This window comes from Trichosurus vulpecula, chromosome 5, assembly GCF_011100635.1.
Source record: "Trichosurus vulpecula isolate mTriVul1 chromosome 5, mTriVul1.pri, whole genome shotgun sequence".
Lineage (NCBI taxonomy): Eukaryota > Metazoa > Chordata > Mammalia > Diprotodontia > Phalangeridae > Trichosurus > Trichosurus vulpecula.
Window position 1 is genome coordinate 94,255,878 of NC_050577.1, and position 16,947 is coordinate 94,272,824.

Below are 16,947 nucleotides of genomic sequence, written 5' to 3' on the forward strand. Positions count from 1 at the left end.
AAGTAAAACAGAGAGTTGTAAATGAAACTATATATTTCATATTACATGTAGTTTGCTTTTCCTTTTAAGAATATAATGAATTAGACAGATAACTCTTTTTAAAATTTAAATGTATTTTGTTCAATTGACAAAAATCTATTTTCTCTCCCTTTCACCTCTCTTTTCCTCACTCCTTGAAGGGAAAAAATGCAGCCCTTATGACAAATATGCATTGTCAAGCAAAACAAATTTCCATTTGTCCATGTCCAAAAATGTGTGTCCTTCTGTACCCTGAGTCCTTCGCCTCCCTGTCATGAGATGGCTAGCATCCTACAAATGTTTTTGTACATATGGACCCCTTTCTTCTTTCTTTGATCTCTTGGGAGTATAGGCCTAGCAGGGTTGTTGCTGGGTCAAAGGGACTACACAGTTGAATAATCTTTGGGCAACAGTTTCAAAATGCTTTCCAGGAGAACTGGAACAGTTCAAACTTGTAGCCTTTAAAGTGGTTCTGCTTGTTTGTGTTTCCTTCTGGACTTCTATTCTCTTCTGTACATTTAGAAAAGTTTGAGTGATCTTTTTTCTTACTTCTCTTTTTTTTGGTATCTCTATTCCCTACCCTTCCTCCAACCCCCATGGGAAAAAAGAAAGAAAAACACCCCTCCCCAAAACAAATATGCAGAATTAAACAGTACAAATGTTCACATTGGCCATGACTGAAAATGTATTTCTTATTCTGTACCTTGAGTCTATCACCTCTCAGTCAGGAGGGGAGTAGAATGCTTCCTCATTGTTCCTTTGGAATTGTGGTTAGACAACTTGAAGGAGAGGGCTAATCTAGGAGTGTTAAAACCAGAAGGAACAGTACTATGTTGGACAGTCGGATTTGATGTTAAGAGGGTGGAGGGAACTGTGTCTGGAAAATATCAATTCGGAGTAATATAGTGCCCTAAGGTTTAGAGGACTCTGGATTCATGTCATACTTATTAAATATGGAGCCAGGGGGCATGGTAGATAGAATGTTGTCCTCGGAGTCAGGAAGATCAGATCTTGAATTCTGTCTCAAATACTTACTAGTTGTGCGACCCTGGGTAAGTCATTTAACCTTTATGGGCATAATAACCACCCCACCAAGATTACTTTGTGGATCAAATGAGATAACTTAAGGAAAGGGTTTTGAAAACTTTAAAATGCTCCATATGTTTGTTGTCATAATCATTCTCATTTTATAGGTGAGAAAATGAGATTCCAGGAGGTCTTGTGACTTACCTAAGATCGCAAGCTAGCGAAGGGCAGAGCCAAGACTTCTGACTGGAAGTTCTACTACAACATGCTATCTCCATGAAAGGAAAGGAAGAATCCTCGAATTAGGGATTGGAAATGATAGGGATGGGGTCTACCGCAGGCCAGACTAAGCAGGTGAGGAGATCGTGTAGGAGTACAATAAAAGTGAGTGGAGTAAATTAAAGGCTCAAGAGTTCATATCTCACCTTTTCAAGAGTCAGAGATCATTTTCAGTTCATCTACAGCAAATCAATTAAGCCTACACTGACTTCTAAGTGGGACCAGATTGCCTGTGATCTGTTCCCTTAAAAAGCTCCTGTCCTCAGGAGGGACTCAGGGCATATATGCAACATTAATAACATATATAGAGAACCTCCTCACTAGTCAGGCCTCAATAAGTTGGAACTCTTGGTTTACTAGTATGTTTACACAATTTTGATTGGGATGTCACCTTCATTTCTGAATATATCTTTCCCTCCTCTCCCCATCCAAAGCCATCTCTTACGATAAAGAATAAAAAAAAGAAGAAGAAAAGCAGTTTGGCAAAACCAGACGAGGCATAGGATCATAGACCCAGAGATGCAAAGGATATCCATTCCCTTTTCCATCCCCCCATCTCTCTCCCCCCATTCCACCATTTTATAGAAGAAAAGTCATCTATGAAGAAACAAACTGTGCTTGGCAGTATATTCAATATTCCAAACCCTTAGTACCCCACCTCTGCAATGAAGTGAGGGAGGTGTATTTTCTCAACTCTGCGCTGGGGCCAAGTTTTAACCAGGATGTTTTGTGACATTCTGCCTTTAAGAGAGATAAGCCATTGCCAAGAAAAGGAGCTTGTATGGGTTGTATATTTTGTTTAAAGAACAAAACACAACAGAGACTTGTTCAGTGTTCAGTACACATTCATGCCCACACCTTCCTCATCTTCCGCTACAATCCCCTTCTATGAATGTTGACATTCTGAACCATGATGGTATAGGAGTTCTGGCCATCAATGAGTCATTGCACCACAGCCACAGGACTCTGCTTAGGTAGTACAGCAAAAAGGATTACTATTTGTGAACTGACTTTGGGGAAAAAACTAGGTGTCAGATTGTTTTTATTTCTAGGTGATGTGAAGCACTTCAGTGGTAGGGGAATTGCTCTTTCTGGATTCCCATTCACTCACCCCTCAACTTTGGAGGGAGGAAGAAGAAATATGTAATTAGCTAATTGAAGTAGGAATGTGTAAATTGGGTGTCCAAGTAGTCCACACCTTATACTGAGTAGGCTTCCTGATTCCTTTAAAGTGAGCCTGTGATCATAGAACTGATGAGTGAAATTGGGGAAAGGGTGCTCCTTTCTGCAGGGCACAGTTTGATAAGGGCTACTCTGTGATGGAAAGATGTTATCTCTGTTTTAGGGCTCATGGGACCAAGTGTCTTGGCATGAACTCCTACTTTGTCAAGTGCCATTCAATCTAAGCAGGATAGATTTTTTTTTTATGGGCACTTATAGGCTTATTGGACATTAAAGCTGAGACATCAGAGGTTACCTAGTCCAACCTCCATTTTAAATACGAGAAAACTGAGGTCTAGATTTGCCCAAGGTCTCTCTCTCACACAGACACACACACACACAGAGACACACACACACAGACACACACACACACACATGCAGTTAACAAGTGGCAGAGTCAGGACTTTTTCCATTATCTCGTGTTGCCTCGATTCTAATTAACTTACCCAGGTGTATTGGTTTTGAATTGATATTCCCTTTTCCCTTGCAAAGAAATAGTCTTGCTCGTCCCCAAGAGGATCTCTAATTACCTCTCTCCTCTCTTGATGCTGCCATAAGATATCTGAGTATGGCATCAACTTCCCCTTTCTCTCCTTAATTCTGTTTATTGCATGCTACAGACCCCAAGTGAGAGTGGGTTTTCCAGGGTTTACTTACAAGGGGAAAGGGAATATATAAATTTGGAAATAATACATGGTATAGTAATTAGAAGTGCAAAGGAAAACTAATCAGTTTCATACTTCCTTTTTCTAAATTTTTTATATATCCCTCTCCCTCTGCCAGAGAGTCATTCATTGTAACAAAGAGAGAGAGGGAGAGAGAGAGGGAGAGACAGAGAAAGAGAAACTTAATCAACCCATCAATAGAGGATGTGATGTTCCCCATCCATTGTTTTCCACTTCTGAAAAGAAGGTAGGGAGGTACATTTTCTCATCTCTTTTTCAGGACAGAACTTGGTCAGTATACTCATGTAACATTCAGGCAGTTTTTTCCCTCCACTGTTGTTTTTTCCAGGTACTCTTCCTGTATACCCTCTAAAAGCACAGAGAGATGAACCCTTCTATCACACCCGCAATATTAAATTTCTAAGAATACCTTATTCCCCAAGCATTCCAGTTAATCAAGGTTTAACTATATACACATATGATAATGTTATACACACACACATCAATGTTTTAAGAACATACCAATGTATGTTCATAACCGAACTGCTAAGATAGTGTCAGTCTCTCTCGTTCATTGCTGTCCCATTAATCTTTTTATTTCTATGAAATCTATTTATTTTTGAAATCTTTTCAATTCATGGGTCTGATGATGTTATCACCTTGCTAAAAAAGCTTTAATACCTCCTTATGCCTATAAGATCAAGTTTGAACTCTTTGGTCTGGCATTCAAGGCCTTTCATAATCTGATTCCAACTTTCTCTTCTCTTTTCTCAATCAATAAACAAAAAAGCCCAACTTTCTTTTTCAGGTTTATCTCTTATGCTTCTTGTCATAAGCTCCCTTATGTTTATTACTTGTCATTTTATTGTAATCCTGTATTTTTATTTCATTTTCATATATCTGGTGCCCTAACTAGATGATAAATTCCTGGAAGGACTGTATAAATATTATACCTCTTTATATCCTTCAAATACAAAATGTCTTGAATATAGCAGTCACTCAATGGATGCTAGTTGACTGTAGGCCTGAACTGTGGGGATGACCTTGGAATATTGAATAGTCCTGGACTATTGGGAAAGGATTCTTGGAGAATAATGGATTTTCTTTTAGGCCAAGGTTGAAAGGGGGTGGATTTGGCAGAGAAGAAAAGAGACCAGTCAGGGAGTTGGATCTAAAAGGTCAGGAGACTGAGTGAATTCTGGGTCTGGAAAAGAAGGTCCAGGAAGGGGGTTCGGTGAGCAATAGTACCATTGGGTTGGGCAGCTTAGGTTTAGGATTTCCATTTGATTTTTAGGGACACTGATAATTTTGGGAATGCTTTAGGAACAGAGTATACCAAGGAGTTGAAACAGAGAAAAAAGCCAGGAAGAAAAACCAGAGAGACGAAACCTATCGCAATTGAGTAACTTTTCTTTGTCTCAGGAATCAGGTTAGGAAGACTTCCCAGTTTTCTTATAGTCCCAGATTGAGGCAGGTGGTCTGAAGGAAATTAAGAAGTCTTCTAAGACTCTCTCTGTCCTTTCCTACCCCCTCCCCTATTCCAGATTAGGGATCCTTTCCTTTCCCCTAGCGTACTCTACCCTACTCTACCCCAGGGTCTCTGACCCCGCACTTTATCTTGCATTCAATTCTTGTACTCACTGGGCTGCCAACTAATCCCAGCTAAGGTGTTAAATGGTAATTAAAGTGTTAGCTGATAATGGTTTAAGGTGTGACTTCTCTTGGAGGTATTCGAATTTTAAAAAGAAGCTTCAGAGACCAAAAAACTCCCAAGACTCCAAAGAATTTAGCAATAACTAGGCAATTACAGCTATTGGGAGTCAGACTTGGCTAAGTCTCCCAAATACCACTAGGAGGTTGGCCTATTCTCATTTCTCTGAGGTCATTCATCCCTTATCTTCCACCACAGTTTATTTAGGCCTACGTGGGATGAAAGAGTAACTAGGATTCTTACAGGAAAAATGGCTTAGTGGAAAAAGCACTGTGGATTTTGGTGACCTGAGTTCAAAACCTAGCTCTGCAAAACCTAGACCCTTCTGGGGCCTTAGCTTCCTGATCTCTAAACTGAAGATTTGGATTCCTCAATTGCTTAAGGGCCTTTACAGCCTGGTAATTCTGAGTCCTTCAATTCTTCCAAAAGCAGTGATCTCACTGAATAAAAGAAGATAGTGTGGGTCTGTAAGCACCGATTATATGTCAGGCACTGTGCTAAATTCTAGGGATACAAAGATAGGCAACATCCCTATCCTAGAGGAGGAGCTCATGATCCAATGAGGGAGAAAACATGCAAATAACTATGTGCAGACAAGCTCTCTCTCTGTCTCTGTCTCTATCTATGTCTGTCTCTCTCCATATATATATATAATATATATACATTATATACATATATATAAACACATGATAAATAGAAATAATCAACAGAAGAAAAGTACTAGAATTAAGAGGGACTGGAAAAGGCTTATAGAAGATGAGGTTTTAGCTGGGACTTCAGGGAGGCTGAGGAAGTCAGTGAAAATGCCCAGAGTCAAGAGGTGGGGTGCTTTGTCAGAGAAATAGCGTGCAGGTCAATGTCATTGAATCAAAGATTCGGAGGGAGGGTTGTAAAATAGATCACTAGATTTGGAATCAGAGTTGCTGTGTTTGAATCCAGACCCTGCCGTTTGTTCCCTTTGTGATACTGACAAATCCCTTTACTTCTCTGGTTCTTAGTGTCCTCAACTGAAAAATGGAGGTATTAAGTATATAGATATATGTATAGATAATCTACGTATGAGACATAGATGTGTGTATATATATACATATTTCCCTTTAAGTTTGGAATCCTGTGACTCTTATTTCCCATTCCTTGTCTGGACCCTGCCCTGCCCACCCTCTTCCTGCCTTTTACGGTTTTTCCTTCTTGGTTCCCGAAACCAGTGTATGGAAGGGATGGGGAGGGGAAGAAGCCAAGGGATGACTGGCCTCTGAAAGGTGCCCTGGGTCTTGGGTCCCCCCTGGGGGGGTGGGGATGGAGATGAAGAGGAAGGCTCTAGATCCTTACAGCCCTAGCCAGGGGCTGTTCAGTGTGAGCTGGAAGTGCCCCACCCTCCTGTCTATGAGCGGTTTCCTTCCTGCTGTGGTGGCAAGGGTGGGCGGGGTGGCTAACTGAGGGGAAAGGAGGGAAGGGAAATAGGGAGTAGTGGGGTGGGTTAGGAGGAGGAGGGGAAAGAGGAGGGAGAGGAGGAGGGGGAGGAAGAATGGGAGGAGGAGGGGCAGGCCTTCCTCTGAGCAGTTCCCTTGATTAAGAGGGTGGAGTGGGTTTGTTGAGCTCCCAAAAAGCAGAGCAGGGGGAAAGGTGGGTTTTGGAGAGAGGAGTTTGAGGCAATGTGTGGAAAAGGTGCTCCAGGGAAGGAGGCAGATTATGGGCCTTGTTAACTAGAAAGGGGCTTGACTGCTGGGATGCCACGGGGGAAGCACAGACTTAGCTCAGGCCCTATTTAGTAAATCCACAAGGGGGCGGCAAAAGGCTAGAGAGTTTTACCAAAAAACTGGAGACTGACTTAATAGGAATCCTAGCAAAAGCCTCAGGGGAGCAGCCAAATGCCTTCCGGGGACCCTAGACACGACTCTTTTGTTAGAGACCAAACCTCTTGGCCCACATGGGGGGCCCTGTCACCTAGCAGTTCCCTAATAGGTGATATCTGCTCACGATAAACTTTCGGATTGCAGATCACAGGTTTAGAGCCAGAAAGGGTAGGCGAGGAAGCTGAAGGACATTAGGTGCTTCAGCCGGGTCACAGAGCCAGGAAGTACCCGAGGTGGAATTTGATCACAGGTCTTGCTGACTGAGTCTAACACTTTACTGTGACACAGTGCTTAGCAGGGATGAACTGTCGTGTCCCAGGGGGTTTAGGAGGGAAGGGGGTGGATCTTATATTCTGAAGCCAAATTGTATTTTACTCTGTGGAACTGCTTCTTCCGCTTGCAAGCTGTGTCCTCCTTTCCCCACTAGGCTATATGGTATGCAAGTTCAGGACCGGGTGATTACTTCGGTTTGTCATATTCTAGGGACCACCCGAATCTTGTATGAATGTTATTTGAGGTCATTAATCTTTGAGGGCTCTAGGCTCCGCCCCTTGGGTCAAATGGATGATACTCCAGAGCTTTTGGGAGCCCCGAATGGTTTGTCTAGATGTGAGCAGACAGACTCAGGTCCCACTTTCCTCTGAGATTTAGGCTGATTTGAGTTTTGGCTTTTCCCCTCCAGAGCCCTATCAGGATGAAACAGATCCCCATAGGGTTGTGTGTGCTGGTGGTGAAGGGGAGGGGGACGGAGGGGAGGGAAGGAGAGTTCCTGGTTTTCACTAATCCTTTTGCTCCTGGGGTTTCTGTGCCTGTAGGGCTAGGTTGAATGCAGAGCCCTTATGCTGGATATGGGGATGTTGCAACACTTTCACAATGTTGTATAAACCCTGGGTCCTAGAAAGAAGGATGGGCATTTCCTAAGATCAGGCTGTATGGTATGAAAGTTTCCATGTGACAGGCCAAATCATTCTCTAGGCATCCTGTCGAGTAGTCCTCTAATGATAGATCAGCTGTGCAGCATCGTGGGAATAACATTGAATATGGAATCTTAGGACCTGGGTTTGAATTCCAGTTACTGACTACCTGCGTGACTGCCTTCCCCTTTCTGGGCTTGAGTTTCCTCATCTATAAGATAGAGAGGTCAAGAAGAGATGATCTCTAAGGTCTGTTCCAACTGTGAATGCTATGATCTCCACCTGAGTATTTTGCTGCAAGCATTTGTATTCCCAGGTATCACAGATGGTGAGTTGGTTTTGGACTCTGAGGTCAGAGAGAGCCTTTTCCTGCTTTACCTGCCCCCACCCTCATCTTGGCCCTTCCCACTCCCCACCCTTTTCCAAATCCCTCCCTCAGGTTGGCCCAGTTTCCTGGTGTGGTTGCCTTGGTGCCAGGGCCTCCCGGGAGCATGGGGCTTTTGCTGTGCATCAAGTGCGGCTGGCCAGGGAAGCTCCTTAGCAACCATCACTGGGTAATTAGCCAGGGAACAGCCCCCTCCCCCACCTCCTAGGGGCTTCCATTGGAGGAAGGTGGGGGGGGGGCGGTTAGGGTATTGTGATACAGAACCTTCCCAATTTCTGGGCAAGAAGACATGAGAACGGGGGCTGTAGCCTCTGAGGTACCTCCCAATGCTTGTATTGTATTTTTACCTTTTCAAAATGTATTTCTTCACCTGCACTATAAGCTCCTTGAGGGTAGGAACCATGTCTATATTCCTGTGTTCCCAGCACTTAACACAGTGTCACAAACACAGCAGGGGCTCTGTAAATGTGTGGTATTAACACTAGGCTTTCTCAGTTGCCCTGTTGCACTTCTGCTTGGATCTTAACCCTTCACTACTCTGGGCCAACACCAGTCCCTGCAGGAACTTAGTCTGCAAAAGTCCTATTCTGTAGAGTTGGAAGAGATCTTAGAGATCATTTCTTTTAACACAGTTATTATACAGACCAGGATCCTGTGGCCCAAGGAGGTTAAGTGGCTTGTTCAAAGCCACTCGGATAATAAGCAGCTAACGCAGGATTCAGACTCTACTTCTTGGATTGTAAATCCAGGGCACTGTTTTTATGGGCATCATGGTGTTGTTGTGCTCAGAGGCAGAAGGCAGTGTGGCCAGTGTATTTGTGCAGGGCAGGGAAGGCTTCTTTTGGACAGGTCCTGTCATCCAAGGAGCAGCTAAAGCCCTATGCTTTCCTCCAAGGCATTTAAGGTTGAAGGAGGCTAAGAAGGGAACTGGTGAATGATGGCTCAGTAGTGTGTGGAAAACAGGCTGTGCTTTGTTGTGACAGAAAGAGAATTTGGGAAGGGGAAAGGTTGTGTATGCAGGAGAGAGATTAGGTTAAGCCTGGGAGGCAGTGCTGGTGGGGAGGGGGCCTGGGTCTCCTCCCTTTGGCTCATCATTTTGATGGGTAGTGTTGCTCATGGAGGTCTGTGTCCTCCTCAGGCAGACTCCATACACAACATATTATAGAACTGGGGAAATCAGTGATGATGAGAATTGTGGTCAGATCCTTCAGGTGCTGTCTGAATTGTACCAGCTGAACTTATTTCATTTCCCTATCCCTACAGACTGGTGTTTGGGTTGGGGGAGGGGTAGAGAATAGAGCATATGTGATAGGCTTCAGGATCCAGAACATATGTACTGTGGGTATTGAGGTCCCTTTGTGGCGCACTGGATAAAATGCTAGCCTTAGAATAAGGAAGAATAGACTTCACACCATACCTTAGACGCTTACTGGCCGTGTAACCCTAGACAAGTCACTTAAACCTTCGTTTGCCTCAATTTTTCATGTTCAAAATAGGAATAATAAGAACACCTACCTCATAAGGTAGGTGATACATAGAGAGTGCACTGAACACCTGAGTCAAATAAATGTTAGTTATTATTGTCTTTTTGTAATTAATATATTAATTGTATTATTACCAATCTATACATTTCCACCAGCTCCCACATAAGAAGGCTCATTGCTGGGCTTCACTCCTGAGAAGAAGCCGTTGAATACTCCCCTACCTCTCTTAGTTTAGCCAAATCCTAATCATCCTTCAGGGCTCTGCTCAAGTCCTTCCTCCTCCTCTCCGAAGCCTAAGGTGTCTTGGAATAGTGAACAGAGAGAGCTAGAACTTGGAGTTAGGAAGACTTAGGGTGACTTCCTGTGTGGCCCTGGGAAGGTCACTAAACCTCTTTGTACCTTAATTTCTTCATCTGTCAATTGGGTTGGGCCAGGTGGCTTCTAAGGTCTCTTTCAGCTCCAAATCTATGATTTTATGATCTCAGAGCACTCATCTCTTTTCTACTTCCTTTGAATTCATTGCATTCGGGTCTTCTGCTCATTTGACACTTCAATTTGACACTTGTGACAGCTTTTATGTGGTTGATAGAGGAGGCAGCAGGGGTCAAAAGAACACTCAGTTTGAAGTTAGAGGGCACTATAGAAAGGATTTCATGTTCAACTTCAAGCTGTACTAAATGACTTTGAGGTTCTTCCCAACCATGAAATTCTAGGACTTTGTCATAGTTTTGAATACCAGTTCGACATGTCGCTTAGTAGGTTTGTGCACTTCAGATTCCTCATCTGTAAAATGAGGGGGGTGGGGTGGGCTAAGATAGCCTCTGAGTACTCTTCCAGCTCTAAATCTAGGATCCAATGATGGTTTTGAGCCTCAGTTTCCTCACCTGTAAAACGGATTTAATAATATTTCCAAATCCTCCCTCACAAGGTCATTGAGAAGAAAGGGCTTTTTAAACTTTGAAGAGCTATGTAAATTTGACATTAGAATTTAATTTGTCTTGAATGTATGTAATTGTAAGCTCCTTAAGGAAACTGTGCTCCATACTTCTTTGTGACTCCTACAATACCATTCATGGGACTTTGCTTCATCTATCTGTTGGTTACTTAATGAATTCATGGAGGTGGCAGCAGTAGACTTGGGAGCACTTTTCCCTGACCATTAGCAATGGAGAACCCAGGGCTTCACTGTCATGAGGCAGATGGTCGCTTTGTGCTTTTGTCCCTGTCGTTGTAAGCTGTAGCTAAAGTTTCAGCTTTAAGTTCTGTCTCAGGCTTCAAGCAGGAACAGTGGCTGGAGCAAACCATAATCCTAGGGGGCTAACAGCTGGCTTTCACCCCCAGCATCTATCCTTCAGCCTCCTTGTGCCCTTGGGCCTTATGTTTCTGTTTCTGCTGAACTCTAGCCCTCTTCCCATCTTGTTCAGGTTCCTGTATGCTTAGACCTTGGCTCCCTGATTTGGTGTAGTCAAAAGAACATTGCCTGAGAGTCAGAAATGACAATGTTTTTGGAAGGAGAGATGTGTGCAACTGCACAGGGTTTAGGAGCCTGATCAAAATCATGCTCTGTGTTTATTCTTCCTCCCCTCAAATATCTGTACTGATGACCTGTTCCAATACTTCAAGGATTCATGGTTTCATCAATGTAGGTAACAAAAACCTCCACAAACAGAAACTGCAGTCCCCTCTACAGTATAGTTGACACTTTTCATGAGCTAATCACCAAAAAAAGAAAGAAAAGAAAAAGAAAATTAGTTTATGGTAAAGAGCCCCTCAGAATAGATGCAAGGTCCATTTTTAGAAGCATACTCAAAGCTTCTTTGGACATGTTAGAATGTATGCTTAAACGAAATCACTTTTGAGAATTCAGTGTCACCTCTACATTATGACCAGATATTAGGGAAGGATTTTAATGGGAAGCATGGGTAAAATTGGGTAAAATGAACTTCAGAGGTAGCTTTGAAGGAGAAGAGAGGAAGCCTAAGGAAACCCTGGTTTGCCGTTGTGACAATGATGATGAAAGTGACATATCTATATGTATAGATAATCTATATACAGATATACACACAGTAGCATACACACACGCTATATATAAACTGAAATGATATTTGTATATATACACATATATATGTGTCTATGTAGGCTTATATATGAGTATATATGAATATGCCCACACATATGTATGTATATAACTTCAGTTCATTTTTTTTTTTAGCACCTGCTAGTAGAACTATCTCCTTTTCTCTTTGCCACAACCTCGCTGAATCATTTGCCCAGTTCCAGAAAGCAGAATTTCCCTCCAAAGTTGGGCCTGGGGTGGTCTCCCCAGTTTACTCTACCCTACTGAAGGCTCTGGTCCTTCTGGCCTGGGATTCCTTCCCTTTGCTTCTCACCCAACTGGGCATGAACAGGGCGTTCAGAACCTTGGACAGAGGCAGCCAACTGGAGCAAATCTGGGAACCTTCAGCCTTGGCACACCTTCCTGCCCTTCCTGACCCCGCCCCACCCCACTTCCTTTGTGACCAGCTCATTTTCCTGGCTTAATTCCTTATAGCTTTGGACCCTCATACATATCCGTCCTATTGAAGCCCCCAGAGAGGCCAACTCCAGTCACTAAACCAGATGGAGAGGTGGTTCAATGTCTCAGGGAATGAAAGTCTACAGTAGGTCTCACAACTTCTTCCCGAGCTTCGGTTTAACTCTGGCTTTGCTAACTGGGACCTTGTTCTGGGTGGGGGAGGAGATTATTACTGCCTCCCAGCCTTAGTTCAAACTGCTTCTACATCACCAGTGACTTCCCTCCCCCTCTTGGTAAATCCCACTTATCCTTAATGGTCCATTTCTTCCATAAAGACTTCTTCAACTTCTCTAGTCTTAATGAGATATTCTCTCTTTCCATTCTTTGAATTCTCACTGAATTTACAATTAATGTTACTGCATAGTTTACCACTTAATTATTTTGTAACCTCCATATATATATATATATATATATATATATATATATATATATATACATACATATATTCAGTGTTATTTTTTTCCCCTCAGTTCAGACTGTGAGCTTCTGAATGTCAGAGACTGGATTCCCCCCTCCCCTTTTTTCTGGTATCCCTTACAGTGCTAAATATAAGGTTAAGGGATAGTGAGTAGAGCACCAACCCTGGAGTCAGGAGGACCTGAGTTCAAATCCAGCCTCAGACACTTGACAGACCTTAGGCAAGTCACTTAACCCCAATTGTCCTGCTTTCCCCTCTCCCCCCCAAAAAAAAGAAAAAAAAGAAATATAGGGTTAAGGCCACAGCAGGGATTCAGTAAGTACTTACTGATTGTTCTCATTATGAAGTCCTTTTCACTTGTCTCCAAAGATCTGAGAACACCCTCACCCTTAGTATAAAAAAACTAGGCTAGGCAGAATAATAGCAACTCTTATTTACACGGCATTGTATTCTCCTTATAACCTGTGAAAAGGTGTTATGATCCCCACCATCCAAATGAAGAAATTGAGCTCAAAGAGATGAAAAACCTTGCCCAAGGTTATACTACACTGGAATTTGGAATTCAGGCCTTCTGCCTCCAATTCCACTGTTCTTTCTATATCACTGTACTAGGACAGGATAGGTTAAAAACAAGACAAAATAGATGAAACAGAACTGGGATGCTCTTTTTCCTGACCACTATCCAGGGCATTTGGTCATGGGAAAAGCAAAAACTTGTATAAACTTTTTTATGGAAGGACATTTTTGAACAAGTGATTAACATAGTCAAATCTGTTTTAGGAATATCAGTTTGGCATCTCTATGTAGGAGATGGATTGGAGATGGGACGGATCAGAGTCAGGGAGATGAATTAGGCAGCTATTGTAATAGTTCAGGAAAGATGCTATGAACCAGGTGGTTTGTGATGTAAGTAGAGACAGAGCAATCAATGTCCATTCCTCTTTGTGGTTGAGGTGGCATGAGGGCACAGGCCATGGGAAATGAGATTGATGAATTGGGAAGCTGGGGCTTTTGTGTCTAAGGCTATCTGTATGAAGTGAGGGAACTCACTTAACCTCTCTAGGCCTCAGTTTCTGGGTCTGTAAAATGAGGGGTTTAGACTAGATGAAGGATGACTCCTCAGCCTATGGTCCTATGACCAAGTTAGGGAGTTCTACGTAGCAACGACAGAGGTGAGCCTGCAGGGATTGGGCTCAGGGTTTGATTCTGGAATGAAGATGATAGAAGGAAGCAGTAGCATGCATGCACTTAAACTGAAGAAGGCATTAAGCAAAGTGAGGCCGTGGCCTCCATGTGAATGAGGGTTGGTATCTAGAGAACTCAAGCTGTTAAGGAGATGCTATAGGCAGTTTCTGTCTCCTTCCTACTTCATTCTTAATTTTTCTCTTCTCAAGATCTAGTTGTACAGAGAATCATCCCTCAGACACAATCTCATCCCCTTCTCAGACTTTAAGGTATTTGGGATAGAGATTTTGCTATCTCTCTTCCTCCCTTATGGTTTTTGAGTATCAGTTTTCCTGCAAGCTGTTTCTCCTAGTCCCACCTGACTATGTGTTTGCTCTTCCCCTCTGACTGTAACTATCTCTAGGGATTCTCCTTGACTGTAACTTGTTTTCATTCTCTTCAGGGGGCCTTCAGTATGACTGCCTCTTCTCTCCCTTGGGGTCCAAGAACAGGGAAAGGGAAAGGCTTCTCAGTATTTTTCCCCCTTCTCTCCCCAAAACTCCTGCAGGATAGTCAAGATTGAGGTGAGGGCAGTGTCAGGGATGGCTTTGTTCTTAGTCTCTTTAGATTTTTTATTTTTGGTGGCTGAGAGGTAGTTCTTGTTACAGTCACTCTGTGGTATAAGGATTTAATACCTGTCTGTCTCTTCTTGGAGGCAGATGGGGGAAAAACATCTCCTTCCTTATAACTTTCTTCCATTATAGGCTCTTAGGACTAGGGAAGGGAGAATATGTATGTTGAGGCTCAGATATCTCTATTCTCTTTTCTCCTTTCCAGTTTTTAGAATTAAGATTTGGTCTATATCTTTTCCTTTTTATACTTGGAAAACTAGGTGGCGCAGTGGATAGAGTGCTGGCCCTGGAGTCAGGAAGACTCATCTCCTTGAGTTCAAATGCCTCACATGCTTACTAGCTGTGACGCCGGGTAAATCACTTAACCCTGTTTGCCTCAGTTTCCTCATCTGTAAAATGAGCTGGAGAAGGAAATGGCAAACCACTCCAGTATCTCTGCCAAGAAAATGGGGTCATGAAGAGTCAGACATGATTGAAAAACAAATAAACAGCAACAACCTAGGACCAGGGAAGAAGGGAGGAAGTTGGCAGAGGAATGGGAGGGGAAAGGTGTCTCAGTAAAAAACCATCTGTTTCCTTTCGTCTTCTGGTGTCAGTTAGATTGTGTCCCGGTGAAGGAGTCTCTTGGGAAGAGCTGGTATCATCCTATGGCCTTAGGCCATGTCTGTGGGGGAGGCCAACTAGAGAGGCCCTCAGGCTCTTCCAAGCAAAAGTGTATGAAATTGGCGGAAGTTCTTTCTCTGCCTCTGTTTCTGTCTGTCTTTGTCTCTACTCTCCCCGCCCCCCACCCCATCTCCTTGGATTCTAAGTCAAGGGGTCTTCTTCTAACCTGGTTTGGGGGCAGGGGGCAGAATTTCCCTGCAACTCTCCAGTTTCCTTTGTCCAGTGTATTTCTAAGGGATCAGGATTAGAGTGGGGTTTCTCTGCCTCACTCTTTTGGGAAAAGAGATGGGGGTCTCCTGCTTGCAACATTGCCAGGGGACAGGAAGTCTCATTCTAAATTAGTTTCTACCTTGTCCTTAGTGCCTACTTCTCTCTCTCCTCAGGTCCCTTAAGAACCTAGTCAAGGCTCAGAAACCTTTCCCTCCTCCTTGAGGCAGCATTCTTCTCTTCCCATTACTACCCTCAAGTGCAAGGGGGAGTGGTTTCTCTCTCAGTCCCTCCACAGGCTTGGACAGAGAGGGATTTCAATCAACTGAATAATCCGGACTCAGCCGTCTATCCTTTCCCTGCCCACGCTGAGTTTGGCCTGAGGATTCAGGCTGGCCCTAATGGGATGTGGGGACTATGACAGATCACACTATGAACTCTCCTCCACCTCTGTTCCCTTCACACGGGTGAACTGAGGTTTAAATGGTCATCAAAAGTAGCCTTGGAAGGAACAGGAAGTCATAAAAGGGCAAAAAGCAATCTGAAGTGGGAGGGTTTGTGCGTGTGGGGTGCAGGCCCGCTACATTTGCATTGATTCTGGCTTTCAGTGCAGTGAAGAGAACAATTTGGATCTTTTTTTAAAAAACCACTAGCTGGCTAGATCTTCCTCCTCCCTCTTCATTCCATTTCAGTCTCCCTAAACTACTACCCATCCAGCCCCAAAGGGTGATTTGGTAGGGAGATAGCCTGGAAAAGGGGACTCATAATTACTTCTTTCTAGGCTTTCCTCCTTCATGCCTCCTTTCTTTCTCCTCCCCCTTTCTTCTCAATGCAGTCCTGCCTGGTGACTAGAGGGGAATTTTGGGATCTGGGGCTCCCTTTGTCCTTTGGCCCTCTCTCTTTCCAAGGACAGTGGCAGCTGCAAGCCCTCAGGGCCCCCCACATGGCCCCATCCATCCCAGACAGGTTCCGGATCTCTGCTCTAGGGGAGGGGGCCTGGATGTCCTCAGCTGCTGGCTCCTCCTCCCCTCCCCCAGAGCTCTGCTCAGCTGTCAACACTCCAGGCTTACCATGCTCTGGCTTTCCATCAGGGCCCCCTGCTCTAGCCGGTGTAGTGGCCAGCATGCCTTCCCACTTTGACAGCCCCCCACTCAGACCACAGGCTAGGCATGCAGACATTCTGCCCTTCAGCATCCTCCCTGCCTCCTTGCCTAAATAAGGGAGCTGCAGCTGGAGGGAACCAGCTGGCTGGCTTAGGGGGAGGGGCTTAAGAAGAGAGGGAGACTGGGGTTCTCCCTCTGGGCTGGGCCACTACTGGGGCCCTGAGGCAGGGGGCGTTGGTGAAGGTACAGAGGTGAGGTTCAGCCATACGCTACTTCCAGGAAGGAGTTAGGGGTACGCAGACGTGTTCCCCAAATGGAACACCATTCTTTAAACCAGCTCCACTCTCCCCTTATCTATTTCCCTAGGCTGCAACCTCGGTCAGTTGGACTCCGTCCCTCCCCCCATCCCTGCTCTGCGTCTTGTAGGCCTTTGATGACCGGCAGCCTCAGGGTGTCCTCAGTTCTGTGCCTTTTGGGGTTGAGAGGGCCGCTGCTGGGATGGAGGCGAAGGGCAGGGCATCTACTCCTCCAGTCCTTCTCCTCTTGAGACCCCAACCCTCAAACCCTGCTCCTGTTCCATTACTCCTTGGCTTTTTGCCTTCTCCAAGACACTGATGTCTTCGGACAGT